This window comes from Gymnodraco acuticeps, unplaced genomic scaffold, assembly GCF_902827175.1.
Source record: "Gymnodraco acuticeps unplaced genomic scaffold, fGymAcu1.1, whole genome shotgun sequence".
Taxonomy (NCBI): Eukaryota; Metazoa; Chordata; class Actinopteri; order Perciformes; family Bathydraconidae; genus Gymnodraco; species Gymnodraco acuticeps.
The window spans coordinates 54,249-60,363 of record NW_022991991.1 but is presented as its reverse complement, the minus strand read 5'-3'; the positions used below and the strand labels follow the sequence as shown (position 1 = coordinate 60,363).

General features: G+C 48.4%; 1 pseudogene; it reads right to left on the bottom strand.

Annotated features, from left to right (window-relative positions):
* Positions 1-2,792: 2,792 nt before the first annotated feature.
* LOC117536324 lies at positions 2,793-5,784 on the bottom strand (annotated as a pseudogene).
* Positions 5,785-6,115: the final 331 nt, after the last annotated feature.

Here is a 6,115-nt window from a genome sequence, read left to right as displayed (position 1 = left end):
CCTACTTAAAGGACAGAAACAACTTTGTTTCTATAGGTAAATACACATCTGAGTTGACAAATATGACATGTGGGGTTCCTCAAGGCTCCATCTTGGGACCTCTTCTCTTTAACATCTACATGCTACCACTGGCTCAGATAATGAAGAACAACAAAATAAGTTACCATAGCTATGCAGATGACACACAAATGTACGTAACAATTTCACCAGGAGACTATGCTCCAATTCAAACACTGAGTAAGTGCATTGAACAAATCAATGACTGGATGTGTCAGAACTTTCTCCAATTAAACAAAGATAAAACTGAGGTAATGGTTTTTGGAGCCAAGTCAGAACGTATAAAAGTTAGCACTGAGCTTCAGTGTGCGATGTTCAAAACGACAGATAAAGCCAGAAATCTAGGTGTAGTCATGGACTCTGACCTGAGTTTCAACAGTCACATTAAAACTGTTACTAAATCAGCCTACTATCACCTAAAGAATATATCTAGGATTAAAAGACTAATGTCACAGCAGGATTTGGAAAAACTTGTCCATGCTTTTATCTTCAGTAGACTCGACTACTGCAATGGTGTCTTCACAGGTCTCACTAAAAAATCTATTAGAAAGCTGTAGCTAATTCAGAACGCTGCTGCTCGAGTCCTCACTAACACTAAGAAAGTGGATCACATCACTCCAGTTCTGAAGTCTTTACACTGGCTTCCTGTGTGTCAAAGAATAGATTTCAAAATACTGCTGCTGGTTTATAAAGCACTGAATGGTTTAGGCCCAAAATACATTTCTGACCTCCTGCTAAATTATGAACCATCCAGATCTCTCAGGTCTTCAGGGACTGGTCAGCTTTCTGTCCCCAGAGTCAGAACTAAACATGGTAAAGCAGCGTTCAGTTATTATGCTCCAAATATCTGGAACAAACTCCCAGAAACCTGCAGGTCCGCTACAACTCTGACTACTTTTAAATCCAGGCTGAAGACTTTTCTTTTTGTCTCTGCTTTTAATTGAACTATTCATATCTTAGACTGCACTGTAACTTTTATCCATGTACTTTTTTTCTTTTAATGTTTAATTGACTGCACTGTAACTTTTATCCATGTATTTTTTCTTTTAATGTTTATTTTATTAGCTTTTCTTTTTAATGACTGATTTTAAATGCCATTTTCTTAATCTCTTTCATTTTTTGTAAAGCACTTTGAATTGCCTTGTGTTGAAAAGTGCTATATAAATAAACTTGCCTTGCCTTGCCTTGCCTTGCCTAAGATGTTGTTTAATTGTTGATATATATATATGATCCACGTCAAGTATTCAGTTTCGGCGGCATTTCTTCCAGTTTTTCAAAAGGTCTTCTCATCAGGGCTCTATAAATAAAGAACTATAGGTTACTTACGTAACCCCAGTTCTCAGAGTAACATGAAATAGATGTCTCACTATGGGATGCGCCTCAACGCGTATGCAAACAGAAGCATCAATCTCATTACGCCAATCCTGATTGGCTGGTGATCTTGACGTCTACGTCAGGGAATCCACCCACCCTTTAAGTAGCTTGTGCTACGACGCAGCGTCATTCAAAATAAGCACCTCTTCTCGCTTCGCCTTAGCAAGAAGGGCCGTCTGGTGAGACATCTCACTTCATGTTACTCTGAGAACTGGGGTTACGTAAGTAACCTATAGTTCTCATTCATAACACTCCGTTCGATGTCTCACTATGGGATATTGAAACTCCCGTATTGCTAGACATGCTTATCTAAAAAATCACCCAAAACAACCAGAACAGGTTAGAACCCTGTCTCAACACGGGGCCCAGCACTGCGCGGGCCACACTTGGAGCAGAGACATCTAGCCTGTAAAAGCGGACAAAAGTGAGCGGTGAGGACCAGCTTGCTGCTGCACAAATGTCTTGGATGGAAACACCCTTGAACAGAGCCCAGGATGTAGCCAGTCCACGAGTAGAATGAGCACGCAAGCCCGTTGGTGCTTGCAAACCCTGACTCGTATAAGCCAGAGCAATTGCTTCCACAATCCAGTGGGAAAGCCGTTGCCTGGTAACGGGCTTGCCCTTCTGAGGGTTAGCCCAGGATACAAAGAGTTGGTCATTGCATCGAAACTCTTTTGACCTGTCCATATAGGTGCGTAAAGCACGGACTGGGCACAGCAAATTCAGCCGCTGTTCCTCAGAGGAACACAGTGGCGGAGGAAATGCCTCAATGTCAATGGGGGTACATGAGCCAACCACCTTAGGTACAAAGGCAGGGTTGGGCTTCAGCAACACTCTTGTTTGCCCCGGGGCAAACTGAGTGCATGAAGGATGTACAGAGAGCGCATGAATGTCACTGACTCGCTTGGCAGATGCCAGAGCCAGTAACAACACTGTCTTCAGTGACAGGTGTTTCATGTCAGCTTCTTCCAGGGGTTCAAATGGAGGTCGAGTGAGCCCATCTAAAACCACTGCCAAGTCCCATAAGGGCACCAGTGACCTGGACACAGGGAGGAGCCTGCGAGCCCCTTTCATAAAACGGCAGACCAAGGGATGTTGACTAGCCGTCTTTCCCTCAAAGCCCACATGGCATGCAGCAATAGCAGCCAGGTACACTTTGATCGTAGAGAAAGCTCTGTGTTTATCAATCAGGTCCTGTAGCAATGATAGAATCACCCCGACAGGACATTGAAAAGAGATGTGTCCTTTTTGAAGGCACCACTCCTCAAACACCCTCCACTTACAGCCATAGAGGGACCTGGTGGAGAAAGCTCTTGCACTCTGAATAGTGTTTATCACCTTCTGAGGGAGTCCCACTGTATTCAGGTTATACCACTCACGGGCCAGGCCCATAGTGCCAAGCGCTCTGGGTGTGGGTGAAAAATCCCCCCCCCCCGCCTGAGACAGTATGTCCCTGCGTAGCGGGAGCTGCCACGGCTGCCCGCACAGCAGCTGATATATCTCCGCCAGCCAGTACATTGCAGGCCAGTGTGGAGCTATTAGGATCAGTGTGTGGCGTTGTTCTCTCACTCTGGCCAGAGTTGGGGGTATCAGAGCCAGGGGTGGGAACGCGTACAGAAGGACCGGAGGCCAAGCGTGCGCGAGCGCGTCCACGCCTAACGGTGCGTTTAAATCGCGCATTGAAAAGAACAGCTGACATTGAGCGTTTTCTTTTGATGCGAACAGATCCACCGCGGCCCGGCCGTAACGCACCCACAGCTGACACACAATTATTGGATGTAGAGTCCAGTCTGCATATAGTGGTGCACCTCTGGACAGCAGATCTGCCCCGAGGTTCATCACTCCTGGTACGTGCGTCGCTCTCAGAGAGAGGAGACGTCCGCAGCTCCATAAGATCACTTTGCGTGCCAGCATGTGTAACTGGAGAGAACGCAAACCCCCTTGGCGGTTTATATACGATATTGTGGGTGTTGTCTGTCCTCACGAGGACATGATGTCCTCTGAGAAAAGGCAGAAAGCGTTTCAGGGTGAGGAACACCGCTAAAAACTCCAGATAATTTATGTGTGACCGTTGGAGGTCTCTGCTCCAGAGACCCCTCACAGGTCGACCTTCGTATATACCCCCCCAGCCCGTCAGACATGCGTCTGTGGTGACCACCTTCCGCGATAGGACAGCACCCATAGGCACGCCCCGTACTAGAAAAGTCGAGTGTAGCCAGTGGCGCAGTGCCATTACGCATTTCATAGTGACCATCACTCTCCGCGCGCCATGACGCACGGGGTCCAGTCTGAGGGCGGCCTCCCAGCGCTGACATTCCATCATGTGTAAGCGTCCCAGTCGTACCACCAGGATGGCTGACGCCATGAGCCCCAGTAACCGCAGACATGATCTGAAGAGAACATATTTGCGTGGCTGGAAATGAGCGAGGCAAGCCCTGAAGGCTTTCACTCTCTCTGCTGACAAGCGGGCTGTAAAGGGCACCAAATTCAGGCGTAGGCCCAGGAAGAGTACAGTCTGGGCTGGGGACAACATGCTCTTTTCTGTGTTTATTACGAAACCCCGTTCGAGCAGGTGTGTTACGAGGACATTCGTCTGCGTAATAGCCTCTTGCTCCGACTGTGCTAGAAGGAGCCAATCATCCAGATAAGTTGCCAGGCGAATACCCTGTTGTCTTATCGGGGCTATCGCGGCTTCCATACACCGTACAAACACTCGTGGGCTGAGAGACAGACCGAAGGAAAGTACTCTGTACTCGTAACAGAAAGGCGAACCTCAGATATTTCCTGTGTGGATAATATACTGGGATGTGGAAATACGCGTCTTTCAGGTCGACTGATGTGAACCAATCGTTTTGGCGCAAGAGACACAACAGAGATGTGTGAGTGAGCATTCTGAATTTGTATCTTTTGAGATATTTGTTCAGAGCCCTCAAATCTAGTATAGGCCGAATCCCGTTCCCTCCCCGTTTGGGAACGAGGAAATACTTGGAATAAAAGCCGCTCTGACTCTGTTCGGAGGGTATTATAGATATAGCCTTCTTGTCAAGTAACGAGAGGATCTCTTGCTCTAAAATATAGGCCGACTCTCCCCGGGCTTGCGAATACAGAATGCCCGAAAAGTGAGGGGGGGTGACAGCGAATTGGAGTCTGTAACCCCGTGTTATTGTCTTGAAAACCCAAGCAGAATCTGTGAGCATCCTCCACTTTTCGCTTCTCAAAGCGAGTGGAGATGTCACATCTCTGTCGTCTGCTCTCTGTGTCTTTATTTGTTGTGTTATGGGACCCTCTAGTGTCTGAACACAATGGTATCCCAGGTTGACAACCCCGGTCGACACTGCGCATGCGCGTGGCGGTGATGCCTTCACAGCCCCGTCCATCGTCCGCCTTCTGAGAGAGGTAGTAGCCACTCTTAGAAGGGGGTAGACGTCAGACTGTTTATTGTTTTTATTGTCTTTCTTTTCATTTTTATTGACTGCGCCCTTGGCTTTAAGCATGGAAACGACAGTGGAAAATGATTTATTAAAAGACAATATTGATGACATGTGTTTGTGTGTTTTAAACGAGCAAGGGAGCTTGCTGTCGTTGATGTTAAGTCCATTTCCCTCATGGCGCGAACTTGAGGATGACGTTCTGACATCACTCGAGGCGGCGGGAAGATGGGGGCATGGTTGCACCCCGGAAACACATCAATCAATGTTTATTTATATAGCCCAATATCACAAATGTTACATTTGTCTCAGTGGTCTTCACAGTGTGTACAGAATATCAGTATGACAATACGACACCCTCTGTCCTTAGACCCTCACATCGTACAAGGAAAAACTTCCGGAGAAAACCCACAGTTTAAAGGCAAAAATGGGAGAAACCTCAGGGAGAGCAACAGAGGACAGATCCCTCTCCCAGGATGGACAGACGTGCAATAGATGCCGTGTGTAAATTGAAAAGATAATACATTTGCAACATAGGTAGTCCAAATGAGCATCTAACACTGGAACGTGTTCTGGAGCTGGGGAACAGGGAACCTCCAGCTCTTTTATCGAGGAGAGGAGGCTGTCAGGCCGCCCTCTTCTTCTTCTTCGTCTGGTGGCTGAAAGTCTGGGCCGGCTGTGCCTGAGCGGCTGCTGCCGGAACCGGAGACTTTCTTGGCCAGCCCGTCCTTGCCTCGTGTCTGGGCTGGAGACCCGGGGCGGGCTGTGGCCTCTGCTGTTTCGGGATCTTGAAACGGGCAGGACGTGTGGCAGCCTGAGCGAAGGACTGCCGCGGGGCCATTGAAGGCGGCGGCTGGACCCTTTGGGGAAGACAAAGCTGGAGAGCCTCATCCTCCTTCTTTTTGGACTCACACCACTGCTGCATCGAAGCTAGAGCGGAGCCAAATATGCCCTCGGGAACAATAGGCATGTCCAAGACGTCCTCTTTTTCCCGGTCTGGAAGGTTCGTCAGGGTAAGCCACCTGGCTCTCTCCTGTACCACCATTATCCCCAGTGCTTTGCCTGACTGCACAGCGCTGCACACGGAGACAAATGTCCGTAATCGCTGCGATTTCATCCCACACGGCAGGCTCAGGTTTGACCGTCATGTCCTCGCAGAGCTCCGCCTGGTAGGCGGTCAGCAGCGAGGAGACGTTGAGCGCCCTGGCGGACAAAGCTGCGGCTTTATAGGCTCGTTCGGTCATTGCTGACTGGAA